Source organism: Nerophis ophidion, linkage group LG27, assembly GCF_033978795.1.
Source record: "Nerophis ophidion isolate RoL-2023_Sa linkage group LG27, RoL_Noph_v1.0, whole genome shotgun sequence".
Taxonomy (NCBI): Eukaryota; Metazoa; Chordata; class Actinopteri; order Syngnathiformes; family Syngnathidae; genus Nerophis; species Nerophis ophidion.
In genome coordinates this window covers 27003255-27019193 of record NC_084637.1, presented here as the reverse complement: position 1 = coordinate 27019193, position 15939 = coordinate 27003255, and the positions used below count along the sequence as shown (strand labels likewise).

At 40.5% G+C, this 15939-nt stretch overlaps 1 protein-coding gene across 2 annotated transcripts in view; it reads left to right on the top strand.

Annotated features, from left to right (window-relative positions):
• Nucleotides 1–15939, top strand: part of rp1l1a (rp1 like 1a) — a 42358-nt gene that overhangs the window by 20 nt on the left and 26399 nt on the right. Inside the window, exon 1 of one of the 2 annotated variants that reach the window (XM_061889178.1) lies at nt 1–88. This exon is cut by the window's left edge and continues 20 nt beyond it. The gene's annotated coding sequence lies outside the window, so the exon portion shown is untranslated. Of the gene's footprint in view, nt 89–9637; nt 9803–15939 lie in introns of those variants that run through there. The other variant, XM_061889177.1, reaches the window with a different exon arrangement.

The window sequence follows — 15939 nt, the reverse complement described above, 5'->3', positions numbered from 1 at the left end:
CTGAGAGAGAACGAGCGACGCTCCAATCCCAGATCTTGTTTTTACTCCATTGACGATGCAAGGTAGAAGTTAGGACATCTCCGTATCAGTAAGACCAACCTTTTTTTTTCTCCTTTTCTGTTCTTAAACTACAGTAGTTACCAATACTCCTTTGTCGGGATTTGTGCTGACACAGCTAGAGACGCATGAGGAGCTCCAATAATCCTATCTGCTTTGTTCTTGACCCCAGGGCCGGAGAGTCTGGGAAAAAAAAAAAAAAAGAAATCATTGAGCACTCAAAGAAACGTGTTTTTGGTCAAAGGAAGTCGTTCATAGTTCAACTTAACTCTAAAGGCCTACTGAAATTCGATTTTCTTATTTAAACAGGGATAGCAGGTCCATTTTATGTGTCATACTTGATCATTTCGCGATATCGCCATATTTTTGCTGAAAGGATTTAGTAGAGAACATCCACGATAAAGTTCGCGACTTTTAGTCGCTAATAAAAAAGCCTTGGCTGTACCGGAAGTAGCAGACGATGTGCGCGTGACGTCACAGGTTGTGGAGCTCCTCACATCCTCACGTCGTTTACAATCATGGCCACCAGCAGCGAGAGCGATTCGGACCGAGAAAGTGACGATTCCCCCTTTATTTTGAGCGAGGATGAAAGATTTCTGGATGAGGAAAGTGAGAGTGAAGGACTAGAAAAAAAAAAAGAAAAAAAAGACGAGGGCAGTGAGAGCGATTCAGATGTTATTGGACACATTTACTAGGATAATTCTGGAAAACCCCTTATCTGCATAGTCTGTTACTAGTGTTTTAGTGAGATTATATGGTTTTAACTGTACAACCTGAAAGTCGGAGGGGTGTGGCCACGGGTGGCCACATCCCTCAATTTACCTTTAATAAAAAAATGTATATATATATATATATATATATATATATATATATATATATATATATATATATATATATAAAGGTTATTTCTGTCTGTCATTCCGTCGTACATTTTTTTTCCTTTTACGGAAGGTTTTTTGTAGAGAATGAATGATGAAAAAAAAACACCTCATTGAACGGTTTAAAAGAGAAGAAAACAGGGAAAACATTTAAATAAAATTTTGAAACGTAGTTTATCTTCAATTTCGACTCTTTAAAATTCTAAATTCAACCGAAAAAAAGAAGAGAAAAACTAGCTAATTCGAATCTTTTTGATACATTTTTTATGAAAGAATTTCTGGAACATCATTAGTAATTTTTCCTGATTAAGATTAATTTTAGAATTTTGATGACATGTTTTAAATAGGTTAAAATCCAATCTGCACGTTGTTAGAATATATAACAAATTGGACCAAACTATATTTCTAACAAAGACAAATCATTATTTCTTCTAGATTTTCCAGAACAACATTTTTTAAATAAATTCAAAAGACTTTGAAATAAGATTTAAATTTGATTCTAAAGATTTTTTTGATTTGTCTGAATAATTTTTTTGAATTTTAATCATAATAAGTTTGAAGAAATATTTCACAAATATTCTTCGTCGAAAAAACAGAAGCTAAAATGAAGAATTAAATTCAAATGTATTTATTATTCTTTACAATAAAAAAAAATACTTGAACATTGATTTAAATTGTCAGGAAAGAATAGGAAGGAATTTAAAAGGTAAAAATGTATATGTGTTTAAAAATCCCAAAATCGTTTTTAAGGTTGTATTTTTTCTCTAAAATTGTATTTCTGTAAGTTGTAAGAAGCAAAGTAAAAAAAAAAAAAGAATTTATTCAAACAAGTGAAGACCAAGTCTTTAAAATATTGTCTTGGATTTTCAAATTCTATTTGAGTTTTGTCTCTCTTAGAATTAAAAATGTCGAGCAAAGCGAGACCAGCTTGCTAGTAAATAAATACAATTTAAAAAATAGAGGCAGCTCACTGGTAAGTGCTGCTATTTGAGCTATTTTTAGAACAGGCCAGCGGGCGACTCATCTGGTCCTTACGGGCTACCTGTTGGTGACCCCTGTACTAGGTCTTAAAATCAGTGTCATTTGAGTCGGCCCATAGGTTGCCTGCAGGGATTTTTAATGTCCAGCAGATGTCAGTATTTAGTGACACAGCATCAATACAGTTTTGCAGTGTGTCGAAATGCCTCATCAACCCATCTCTAATAGATAGTACTTTATAGATTCCTTCAGGAGTCAATTAAGTACTATTTGTGGGTTCTTCCGAGGATGTCGTAGTCGTAATGATTTGTGCAGTCCTTTGAGACATTTGTGATTTGGGGCTATATAAATAAACATTGATTGATTGATTGATTGATCTATATCAGATGGTAGCTGGGTTTATTTTCTACCCTTCGCGTTCATATTTCACTGCTTGTTGCATTTTTGTTGCGTTTCACTTGATTGTAAAATATGTCGATCGAAAGGGGGTCTGATGTTCGTATTACGATAGTAATCTACGTCACAGCAGCTCAGACAAGGCACCACACAGTGTGGGCGGGAAGCGTTTCCGCAGACGCGGAAGCAGCTTTTCCCAAAAAAGCTCTAAAGCTTAGTGATAAAACACTGAATATTGACAAAATATGAATGTCACGCCCCCTTTTGATTGACATATTTTGATATAGATAGTACTTTGACTCATGAAGGAATCAATAAAGTACTATATATCTATATCAGATTGTAGGTGGGTTTATTGTGTACCTTTCGCGTTCATATTTCACTGTTTGTTGCATCTTTTGTTGCGTTTCACTTGATTGTAAAATATGTCGATCGAAAGGGGGAGTGACGTTTATATCTTGTCAATATTCAGCGTTTTATTCTTCATAGAAAAATTAAAAATTCCATTACGTTTTCTAAGGCGGTCTGTCATAACGTTTTTAACATTCAATCAGACATTATTGTGAAGTTTTGTATTAGTGTTCATAAAAATAGATATACCGGCCCCCAGACACATTTTCTTCTCTAAATGTGGCCCCTGATTCAGAATAATTGCCCAGGCTTGTGTTTGTGTCTTTGACTTGTTTTAAGGGTTTTGGATCCTAAAGAGAAGATTTTTACAGAGAGAAGGGAATTATAATTTAAGAGGAGAACTACTTTTTAAGATCCAATATTGTAGAACAACGCAGAAACGAATGAGTATAACAATAGCAGGGGTTAAAATATGGAACTGTTTAAAGGATGACATAAAACACAGCACCAACATAGACCAGTTTAAAAAGCTTTTTAAATCATTTATCATCAGTAAATATAAGAAAGAAGAGCAAACATTGTTTTAGAAAGACAATAATATATATGTATATAAATACAAATTATGATTTCATAATTATAAATATAGGTTATATTAAAATGTATATATTACCACTTTATATGGAATTTAAATAAATTGTGTATATATAATATATATATATATATACACATATATATATATATATATATATATAAGTGTACAAATGTATATGTTTGATTTAAATGTATTACTGTGTATATGAGACGAGACGTGTGCTACATATATGTTGCTTTTATATTGTTTAAAAAAAAAGTAATAAAAGTGAAGCTTGTTTTAGATTTTATATATTTTGAACCTTGTTCTTATTGTGATGGGGTAGGTTTATATAAGCGTTGCTTCAACCTACACACTTTCGGCTCAATCATTGCTCAAATGAGTGTTTTTTTGTTTTTTTTTTGTTCTTTGTTTTATGTGAAGATTGCCGAAATAAATAAAAATAAATAAATAAAATAAATAAATGATCTCAGTCAGATATTACAGCTTGTTGCTGAGATTTGATGAACTATATTGAGTAAAACATGCTTGAAACTGTCGTCACGTGGATTTTTAACGCTGCTTGCCGCGAGATTTGTTCTCCCGGGATGCAAACGGACTAGACCGGACATGGCTTGAAGGTAAAAACATGGTTTAATCTCGACTATAACTCAGAAAGGAGTACAAACAAAAGACGCTCACAGGGCGAAGGCACAAACTTGGCGCAGGGAACAAAATCAACACTTTAACGTAAACTATGGACATAAAATAAACAACACTTACTGTTATACTTGCCAACCTTGAGACCTCCGATTTCGGAGGGTGGGGGGCGTGGCCTTGGGTGGGGCGGGGGTTGGTGCTTAAGAGGGGAGGAGTATATTTGCAGCTACAATTCACCAAGTCAAGTTGAATTTCAGTGTTCATGTATTTACACTTATACACACACATAACACTCATCTACTCATTGCTGAGTTAAGGGTTAAATTGTCCATCCTTGTTCTATTCTCTGTCACAATTTTTCCAACCATATGCATGTACAGTAGATGGCAGTATTGTCCTGTTTAAGAGTGTCACAACATTGCTATTTACGGCAGACTAACTGCTTTACGGTAGACGAAAACATGACTGCTGTTGTTGTGTGTTGTTACCGCGCTGGGAGGACGTTAATGAAACTGCCTAACAATAAACCCACATAAGAAACCAAGAACTCACCCTCGATCATTCTACAGTTATAAGGTCATTGGGCAGACACGCTGTTTATAACGTGGGAAAGCGGACGTGAAAACAGGCTGTCCTAACTCACGTCCGGAAGGAGCTGGAGGGGGCGTTGCCTCCAGCTCCGCCTGAATTTCGTCCTTGGAGGTTTTCGGGAGACGCGCTGAATTTCGGGAGTCTCCTGGAAAATCCGGGAGGGTTGGCAAGTATGTTTACTGTGGCCAGAAAAGAGCAGCATGAGCAGAGCAGAACCAGAGTAATGTCGCCAGGACGACTAACTGAAGAAAACAGGCTTAAATAATAGTCTCTTGATTGGGACAGGTGGGTGCATAAGGCAGGTGAAACTAATGAGTAGTCATGGAAACCAAAACAAACAAGAGTGCACAAAAACAGGAACTAATGGAGTCCAAAAACCAACAGAACATAACCAAAAAAAAAAAATAATGTTGTAAACCACAGATCATGACAAATTGATTAGGATTCTGGTGATTTATATTGTTTGGAATGATTGTAAAAAAAAAAAAAAGATTGTAGTCTAAAGGGTCACAGATGGTGCACAAAAGTGTAATCCTCTTTTAACTTCTTGCCACCCTCCTCATCTCCTCCCTCCTGAAGAAACATTTATTTATTTTTTTTTTTTTAGATTAAATCAATCCAAAATAAGTGAATAATGTTGGCTTTTCACAGTAAAAGGCTTTGATGGGCGGAATTATTAATCAAACCATAACTTCCAAATATTTGGTTACTTACTTTGACAGCTACTTACGCCTTAATTTGAAGGGCTTTATTGCTCCACTTCCGCTTTTACGCTCTGTCCGCTTGACGTATCTCAGCTGCGATTCTTTGCTGAGAGAGAGAACGTAAGACGATCCAATTCCGAATCGTGTTTTTTTTTCCATTGACGATGCAACGCATTGTTGACCGTAGAAGTTGGGAACAAACGGAAAAACAGGATTTAATCTTGACTACAAGTCAACGAAGTACAAACCCTGTTTCCATATGAGTTGGGAAATTGTGTTAGATGTAAATATAAACAGAATACAATGATTTGCAAATCATTTTCAACCCATATTCCGTTGAATATGCTACAAAGACCACATATTTGATGTTCAAACTGATAAACATTTTTTTTTGCAAATAATCATTAACTCTAGACAAAGAAGTTGGGAAAGGTGGCAATAAATACTGATAATGTTGAGGAATGCTCATCAAACACTTATTTGGAACATCCCACAGGTGTGCAGGCTAATTGGGAACAGGTGGGTGCCATGATTGTGTATAAAAACAGCTTCCCAAAAAATGCTCAGTCTTTCACAAGAAAGGATGGGGCGAGGTACACCCCTTTGTCCACAACTACGTGAGGAAATAGTCAAACAGTTTAAGAACAACGTTTCTCAAAGTGTAATTGCAAGAAATGTAGGGATTTCAACATCAACGGTCTGTAAACTCATCAAAAGGTTCAGAGAATCTGGAGAAATTACTCCACATAAGTGGCATGGCCGGAAACCAACATTCGATCCCCCAGACGGCACTGTATCAAAAACCGACATCAATCTCTAAAGGATATCACCACATGGCCTCAGGAACACTTCAGAAAACTGCTGTCACTAAATACAGTTCGTCGCAACATCTGTAAGTGCAAGTTAAAGCTCTACTATGCAAAGCAAAAGTCATTTATCAACAACATCCAGAAACTCCGCCGGCTTCTCTGGGCCCGAGATCATCTAAGATGGACTGATGCAAAGTGGAAAAGTGTTCTGTGGTCTGACGAGTCCACATTTCAAATGGTTTTTGGAAATATTCGACATCGTGTCATCCGGACCAAAGGGGAAGCGAACCACCCAGACTGTTATCGACGCAAAGTTCAAAAGCCAGCATCTGTGATGGTATGGGGGTACATTAGTGCCCAAGGCATGGGTAACTTACACATCTGTGAAGGCACCATTAATGCTGAAAGGTCCATACAGGTTTTGGAGCAACATATGTTGTCATCCAACCAACTTTATCATGGACGCCCCTGCTTATTTCAGCAAGACAATACCAAGCCACATTCATCACGTGTTACAACAGCGTGGCTTCGTAAAAAAAGAGTGCGGGTACTTTCCTGGCCCGCCTGCAGTCCAGACCTGTCTCCCATGGAAAATGTGTGGCGCATTATGAAGCGTAAAATACGACTGTTGAACGACTAAAGCTCTACATAAAACAAGAAGGGGAAATAATTCCACTTTCAAAGCTTCAACAATTAGTTTCCTCAGTTCCCAAACATTTATTGAGTGTCGTTAAAAGACAAGGTGATGTAACACAGTGGTGAACATGCCCTTTCCCAACTACTTTGTCAGGTGTTGCAGCCATGAAATTCTAAGTTAATTATTATTTGCCAAAAAAAAAATAAGTTTTTGAGTTGGAACATCAAATATCTTGTCTTTGTAGTGCATTCAATTGAATGTGGATTGAAAATGATTTGTAAATCATTGTATTCCGTTTATATTTACATCTAACACAATTTCCCAACTCATATGGAAACGGGGTTTGTAGATGACCATAATAACTGTTATATCATCCATAAGCGCAGATTCTAAGCATTGAAATACTTTGTATAGTTCAAGACTTACGGTCATTAGAAAACATGACGGTACATTATAATGGCAGCTACACTTTCCATCTTAAAGATCTAAAAAATTTATTTGGGAATGTCCGGCGGGCCAGATGGAAAAGCTCAACTGGACGCATGTGGCCCCCCGGGGCCTTAATTTGCCCAGGTCTGATCTAGACCACAGATCATGACAGAAACTAAAATATCAGCTGTTGCAAAGCTCCGTCGCCAACAATCACAATTATAAAACTACTTTTTTAAAGTAATAATTTCTTATTTCGAGCATGAAAAAAGAAATCATGACTGACACAATTTTGTCTCATAATTGTTAAAGCATCTCTTCCTGAGGGCCTTTCAGTGTTATTGTAAGTTTTTAAGCCAAAATGCGTCCGTTCTCCCTTTTCTGTCTACACACTGTTTGCTTGTAAGTACTCCGTGATTGTGCGCTGCCGAACATGCTCCTCTGCTCCTAAAACCAGTAATTGTATTGAGTTGTGGACGCCAGGAAGACTAGTGGGTTGTTGTGGCAACCAGCTAATGGGGATGCTTAATAAAAATCAAAAATGTCACGACGTGACGACACGCCGTAATACATTTAAAAAAAATGGGGAACCGGTACTTTTGAAACAGAGTTCAGTACCGTTTTTGATTCATTAGTACTGTGATACTATACTAGAACCGGTATACCGCACAACCCTAGTTGGAAGAGGCAACAGCGGGACAACAACAGGTTGATTGTGTTTGTGTGTACTCCACTTTGAGTGTAACGGTACGTGTATTTGTATTGAACCGTTTCGGTACGGGGGTTTCGGTTCGGTTCGAAGGTGTACCGAACGAGTTTGTAAGCTAATAAAGCTGCTCTGCTTTCTGCCTCTGTCTCAGCATTGTCCCACCCACACAACCATCTGATTGGTCACATACAAAGCCAATCAGCAGTGCGTATTCAGAGCGATGTAGTCAATGCTTCAACGTCGAGCAGATATGCGTTTAGCAGGTGAGCAGCGGACAGCGTACTCTCCCCAAATGATAAAAAACACATCCCAGTCGCAATTACTACTAACATCACTATGAGCCCGTTGACCTTCTAGAAACTTAAACTGCAGTTCTGGCTTGAGGTGAAGGCTAATTAGCTTTTAGCGTAACGTTAGCTCATTTTGGTGTGTGTGTGTGTGTGTGTGTGTGTGTGTGTGTGTGTGTGTGTGTGTGTGTGTGTGTGTGTGTGTGTGTGTGTGTTAGGGGCAGCAAAGCCCTGTCAGTTATTTAACATGAACTCCATGGTGTTCAGAGATGAATAGTCTCTCCTATTACAATACTACTATTTTTTTCAGCTATAGTTACATTAATCGTTAGTAATGTAGCACAGTGGTCCCCAACCTTTTTGTATCCGCGGACCGGTCAAAGCTTAATAATTTGTCCCGGGGGGGGACAAATTATTACTATTTTGTTTTTTATTTTTATTTTTATTTTTTTTCCTTTGTCATGAAAAAGGGAAGTTTTTGTCATGAAAAAGGGAGGTTTTTGTGGTTGGTGCACTAATTGCAAGTGTATATTGTGTTTTTTATGTTGATTTAATAAAAAAAAAAACATTTTTTATTTTTGTTTTTTTTAAATAAAAATTTATTAAAAATTCTTCTGTGGCCCGGTACCAGTCGGGCCAGGGCCCGGTACCGGGCTGCGGCCCGGTGGTTGGGGACCACTGATGTAGCAGCCTAGTTTTGAATAGCAGGGTCCCTGCTATCACATGTTGACAAAAATATAACATTTACATAATAAAAGTCAACTACAGGCTTCCCAAATGCTGTAATAAATCAAGCAAGATGAGTTGACTTGAAACTGTTTAATGTTGCACTTTTTATATGTAGAGGAAAGCTTTTGTCATTTTATTTAATCAAAGCAAAAACTTTAGTTTAATGTGGATTAACGTGGGCAGAATTATTATAGTGATCCCAATGTTAAAAGGATAAAGCCATTGTTAACAAATTTGGTTAATAAATAACCCAAAAAATGTATATTTTGTTATTTTCTTACTGTACCGAAAATGAACTGAACCGTGACCTCTAAACCAAACCAAAATTTTTGTGTACCGTTACACCCCTAGTGGTTGCTATGTTGTTCTTCTTCAATTTTGTCCAAATGAGATTCCGTTTGTTCGATGCCTAACTAATTCGGAGCCTTTGTTCGTTTACTTACTACTAAAAGACAATTAGTCTTGTTTGTCCACTATTTTATTTAAGGACAAACTTGCAATAATAAACATGTGTTTAATGTACCCCAAGATTTTTGGTTAAAATAAAGTCAATAATGACATTTTTTTGTGTTCCCCTTTATTTAGAAAAGTATCGAAATACATTTTGATACCAAAATATCGGTATGGGAACAACCCTTTACTACACCCAACTGTTAAAAAAAGGACATCCTGTCAGGTGTCAAGGACATGAGAGCGTCATTTGTCTTGTCCTCACCATGGCAACCTCCCCCCCCCCCCCTCCGCACACAGCTTCTTAAGCAGGCTTTTCTTTCTATCCTTAGCCTCCCTCCTCTCGTCTCCTCCTTCACCTCCCGCCCGTCTCCCTCCTTCCTCCATGTTACCGATTAGCGGCTGCCATTTTAATCTGGGAGCTGAAGAAGCGGAGTGCCGCAGTACCTCGAGTACTTGGCCGAATAAATAAAAAAAAACTTGCCGGGAAGACTTTTTGGACCGATCGACGGCTTTTTCCTGGGGGAGAAAAAACAAATCCCGTTTGGACCATGATTCCTAAAACTGTGAGTGTTGTTGTTGTTGTTGTTGTTGTTGTGTGAAGTAAACATTGCAATGTCACTAAGGGTGAATTGAGCATCGATACAATTTGTACAAATAACATTCAAATAATTTTTATTCTTAAATACTCTCACTTTGCATCAAACTTTTTTCACCATGTTGTGAAGTGAAGTGAATTATATTTATATAGCGCTTTTCTCTAGAGCATGGGTGTCAAACTCTGGCCCGCCGTGTAATTTCATTTGGCCCTTGAGGCAATATCAAATTAACATTAGAGCTGGCCCGCTGCTGTAACACCGCATTCACCGCTAATACTCATACTCGTCAACCCTCCCGATTTTCCCGGGACACTCCTGAAGTTCAGTGCCCCTTTCGAATTTCTCGAATATTGGGGGCGGGCCGTAAAAGCACTGCCTTTGGCGTTCTCTCCATGTCGCCACGTCCGCTTTTCCTCCATACACACAGCGTGCCGGCCGACTCACATAATATATGCGGCTCGTACACACACACACAAGTGTATGCAAGGCATACTTGGTCAACAGCCATACAGGTCACACTGAGGGTGGCCGTATAAACAACTTTAACACTTTTACAAATATACGCCACACAGTGAACCCACAGCAAACAAGAATGACAAACACATTTCGGCAGAACATCCGCACCGTAACACAACATAAACACAACCGAACAAATACCCAGAACCCCTTGCATCACTAACTCTTCCGGGACGCTACAATATACACCCCCCGCTACCACCAAACCCAGCTCCAACTCAAACCCGCCGCCGAAAAGAGACATTGAATGAATGAATGGTTTATTTTGAGCCATGCAAAGAAAACAAGAGAATGACATAAAATACAAAAGAAATATACAAATACATTATTTTTACACCTACATTGAAAACATTACATGTGACTAATCTTTTGTAGATGTCAAGATTGGCTCAAAAGGGAGTGGGAAGAAGTAAAATTATTAGATCCCACCCCTATACATATACAATATATATTTACAATATATAATAAACTAATATATATAACATAATTCAGTTCAGTGGTTGCTGCATAGATGCTATATGTTATCTATATATAATACATTTAAATTCACACACACTTACATATATACATATGCACACACACATATATACAATTTATATATATATATATATATATACATACATATACACATATGTATATATATATATATATATATATATATATATATATATATATATATATACATACATATACACATACATATATATATATACATACATATACATATGTGTGTGTGTGTGTGTATGTATATATATATATATATATATATATATATATATACACATATATATACATACACACATCTGTGTGTGTGTGTATATGTATATATATATATATATATATATATATATATATATATATATATATATATATATATATATATATGTATATATATATATATATATATATATATATATATATACACACACACACATACATACACTTACACACATAATCACATACATACACATTCAATTTGTATTTTTATTTGATTTGATATGCCATTGATATTTTTAAATTATTATTATTTTAAACTCGATTTTGCATGTCACTATAAAGTTATAAAAGCCTTGCTTGGTCCCTATTAAAGGATTAATTTGTTCAACCTCGGCCCGCGGCTTTGTAAATAGTAAAACCCAATATCTTAAGTTACATTTAAACCGGTGTGGGTGGCACCGGGAGCAGGTGGGTAAAGTTGTCTTGCCCAAGGACACAACGGCAGTGACTCGGATGGCGGAAGCGAGGGTCGAACCCGGTACTCTTCAAGTTGCTGGTACGGCTTCTCAACCAACCGAGCTATACCGCTCCATATGTTCTACCTGGGAAACAATTTTTCTCTCCGACGACCACCAGGAATTGAAATACAGTAGCGCAGTAGGTCCAAGTAATCATTAAACGGGTATCTTTCATACTGTTCTCTGTAACAGTACACATCGTTTGAACAGTAACATTGTGTTTGGATATAGAATTTTTTTTTTTTTGCGTACTACAGTTGCGTCGTAAGTCTTGCTGAGCATTTGTTTAACCTCCCCCTGCCAAACGAAGACGTTTGTCGGCGTTTTACCGCCGAAAGAAGGAGCGATGCGAGTGGTGTACGGTTTAGAGGGAGGTGTAAGGTGGTTAGCGGGGATTAGGAGGCCGAGCGTCACGTTGAAACAAGTCCCTTATGTCACCCGCGGACCTTGAAAGCACGTTAAGAGCTCCGACTGATCGTTGACGGGGAGATGAAGATGTGCGGACTGATACCAAAATATCGATACCAATATCGATTCTCCAAACAAGATCTTCAACTTTGTATCATTGAGGCAATGTACAACAGTGACGGTCAATATTGAAAGCTTCTGTTCAGTATTTTCAGTATTGTGACATGTAATTCTAACAGTTCTTATTAGTTCACATATTTTGATGCTTTAATTATGTTAATTATTTCCTTTTGTTATGGTTTGAATCATATCAGTGTCATTAAGAGCGGAGTCAAGCAAGTTTGCGTCCTTGCTTCTACCCTTTTTGGGATCTTCTTTGCCCTGCTCATCAAAAAAATCTTTTCGGACTGCATCAGAAGGGGTATGCCTACGAACCAGATCTGGCGGCCGACTTTTCAACCTCCATCTCCATCTCCTTCCGCTTATTCGAGGTCTGGTCGCGGGGGTAGCAGCCTAAGTAGGGAAGCCCAGAGTTTCCTCTCCCCAGCCACTTCGTCCAGCTCTTCCCGGGGAGACAGTCTTCCCAACGTGTCCTGGGTCTTCCCCGTGGCCTCCTACCGGTTGGACGTGCCCTAAACACCTCCCCAGGGGGGGTCCGTGGGGATGAGAGGGGCGTCAAGAGGTCAGAGTCCAAAGTGGGGGTCGAGGATTGAGGGAGGCAGTCAGAGTCCAGAGGGAGATGCGGGGAAAAGAGAGATGCACAACTTTCTTTCCAGGCGACGGAGGGTACTGCGGGCGAGTCCAAAGTGGGGGTCGAGGATTGAGGGAGGCAGTCAGAGTCCAGAGGGAGATACGGGGAAAAGAGAGACGCAAAACTTTCTTTCCAGGCGACGGAGGGTAGTGCGGGCGAGTCCAAAGTGGGGGTCGAGGATTGAGGGAGGCAGTCAGAGTCCAGAGGGAGATGCGGGGAAAAGAGAGACGCACAACTTTCTTTCCAGGCGACGGAGGGTACTGCGGGCGAGTCCAAAGTGGGGGTCGAGGATTGAGGGAGGCAGTCAGAGTCCAGAGGGAGATGCGGGGAAAAGAGAGACGCACAACTTTCTTTCCAGGCGACGGAGGGTACTGCGGGCGAGTCCAAAGTGGGGGTCGAGGATTGAGGGAGGCAGTCAGAGTCCAGAGGGAGATGCGGGGAAAAGAGAGACGCACAACTTTCTTTCCAGGCGACGGAGGGTACTGCGGGCGAGTCCAAAGTGGGGGTCGTGGATTGAGGGAGGCAGTCAGAGTCCAGAGGGAGATACGGGGAAAAGAGAGACGCAAAACTTTCTTTCCAGGCGACGGAGGGTACTGCGGGCGAGTCCAAAGTGGGGGTCGAGGATTGAGGGAGGCAGTCAGAGTCCAGAGGGAGATACGGGGAAAAGAGAGACGCAAAACTTTCTTTCCAGGCGACGGAGGGTACTGCGGGCGAGTCCAAAGTGGGGGTCGAGGATTGAGGGAGGCAGTCAGAGTCCAGAGGGAGATGCGGGGAAAAGAGAGATGCACAACTTTCTTTCCAGGCAACGGAGGGTAGTGCGGGCGAGTCCAAAGTGGGGATCAAGGATTGAGGGAGGCAGTCAGAGTCCAGAGGGAGATGCGGGGAAAAGAGAGACGCACAACTTTCTTTCCAGGCGACGGAGGGTACTGCGGGCGAGTCCAAAGTGGGGGTCGAGGATTGAGGGAGGCAGTCAGAGTCCAGAGGGAGATGCGGGGAAAAGAGAGACGCACAACTTTCTTTCCAGGCGACGGAGGGTACTGCGGGCGAGTCCAAAGTGGGGGTCGAGGATTGAGGGAGGCAGTCAGAGTCCAGAGGGAGATGCGGGGAAAAGAGAGACGCACAACTTTCTTTCCAGGCGACGGAGGGTAGTGCGGGCGAGTCCAAAGTGGGGATCAAGGATTGAGGGAGGCAGTCAGAGTCCAGAGGGAGATGCGGGGAAAAGAGAGATGCACAACTTTCTTTCCAGGCGACGGAGGGTACTGCGGGCGAGTCCAAAGTGGGGGTCGAGGATTGAGGGAGGCAGTCAGAGTCCAGAGGGAGATACGGGGAAAAGAGAGACGCAAAACTTTCTTTCCAGGCGACGGAGGGTACTGCGGGCGAGTCCAAAGCGGGGGTCGAGGATTGAGGGAGGCAGTCAGAGTCCAGAGGGAGATGCGGGGAAAAGAGAGACGCACAACTTTCTTTCCAGGCGACCGAGGGTACTGCGGGGGCAACACAAGAAAACACACTGAGAACACGGAGAGGCAGAAGACAGGGAGAGCAGGATTGCATAAAGCAGGATGATCGCTTTCTGTACGTCAAATGAAAACTAAGTTTTCCGCGAGGATCCTTGGGTCTTTTAACTGGTATTTTAAGCATCTCGCCCTCATCAATTCCAGGTGAGCAGATTGAAAAATGAGTGCAGGCTTGACACTGCGTGGCCAGCGGGCCCCCTGGGCGGAACTACCGCAGAGGAAGACGCAGACCGCGAGCGTGCCACAACACTTGTTGCTGGAAGAAACAAAACTTTGCATGATTTTCTAATTAGTTGAGTGGGTACCATACTTGCCAACCGTGCCAAATTTTCCGGGAGACTCCCGAATTTCAGTGCCTCTGCCGAAAATCTTCCGGGACAACCATTTTCCCGATAACCAGCAGCACAACAATAATTAAAAGGCACGCCCCCTCCAGGTCCATGCGGACTTGAGGGAGGACAGCCTGTCGTCACGTCTCCTTTTCCTCCATGTAAACAGTGTGACGGCCCAGTCAGGTTATAATATCTACAGGTTTTGGACATCGAGTCCAGTCCATAGTGGATCTAACTTAATATTTGTGAAAGTCCAGTCCATAGTAGATCTAACTTAATATTTGTGAAAGTCCAGTCCATAGTGGATCTCACATAAGAATTGTGAAAGTCCAGTCCATAGTGGATCTAACATAATAGTGAGAGTCCAGTCCATAGTGGATCTAACATAATAGTGTGAGAGTCCAGTCCATAGTGGAGCTAACATAATAGTGTGAGAGTCCAGTTCATAGTGGATCTAACATAATAGTTAGAGTCCAGTTCATAGTGGATCTAACATAATAGTGAGAGTCCAGTCCATAGTGGATCTAACATAACAGTGGGAGTCCAGTCCATAGTGGATCTAACATAATAGTGTGAGAGTCCAGTCCATAGTGGATCTAACATGATAGTGATAGTCCAGTCCATAGTGAATCTAATATAATAGTGTGAGAGTCCAGTCCATAGTGGATCTAACATAGTGGGAGTCCAGTCCATAATGGATCTAACATAATAGTGAGAGAGCAGTCCAAGGTGGATCTAACATAATAGTGAGAGTCCAGTCCATAGTGGATCTAACATAGTGAGAGTCCAGTCCATAGTGTATCTAACATAATAGTGTGATAGTCCAGTCCATAGTGGATCGAACATAATATCGTGAAAGTCCAGTCCAAAGTGGATCTAACATAATATTGTGAAAGTCCACTCCATAGTGGATCCAACATAATAGTGAGAGTCCAGTCCATAGTGGATCTAACATAATAGTGAGAGTCCAGTCCATAGCGGGGCCAGCAGGAGACCATCCCTAGTGGAGAGGGGGGCAGAGGAGAAAATAAAAGAAACGGCAGATCAACTGGTCTAGAAGGGAGTCTATTCAAAGGCTAGAGTATACAAATTAGTTTCAAGATGGGACTTAAATGCTTCTACTGAGGTAACGTCTCCAACTGTTTCCGGGAGGGCATTCCAGAGTACTGGAGCCCGAATAGAAAACACTCTATAGCCCGCAGACTTTTTTTGGGCACCGGGAATCACTAATAAGCCGGAGTTCTTCGACCACAGATTTCTTGCCGGGACATATGGTACAATACAATCAGCAAGATAGGATGGAGCTAGACCGTGTAGTATTTTATATGTAAGTAGTAAAACCTTAAAG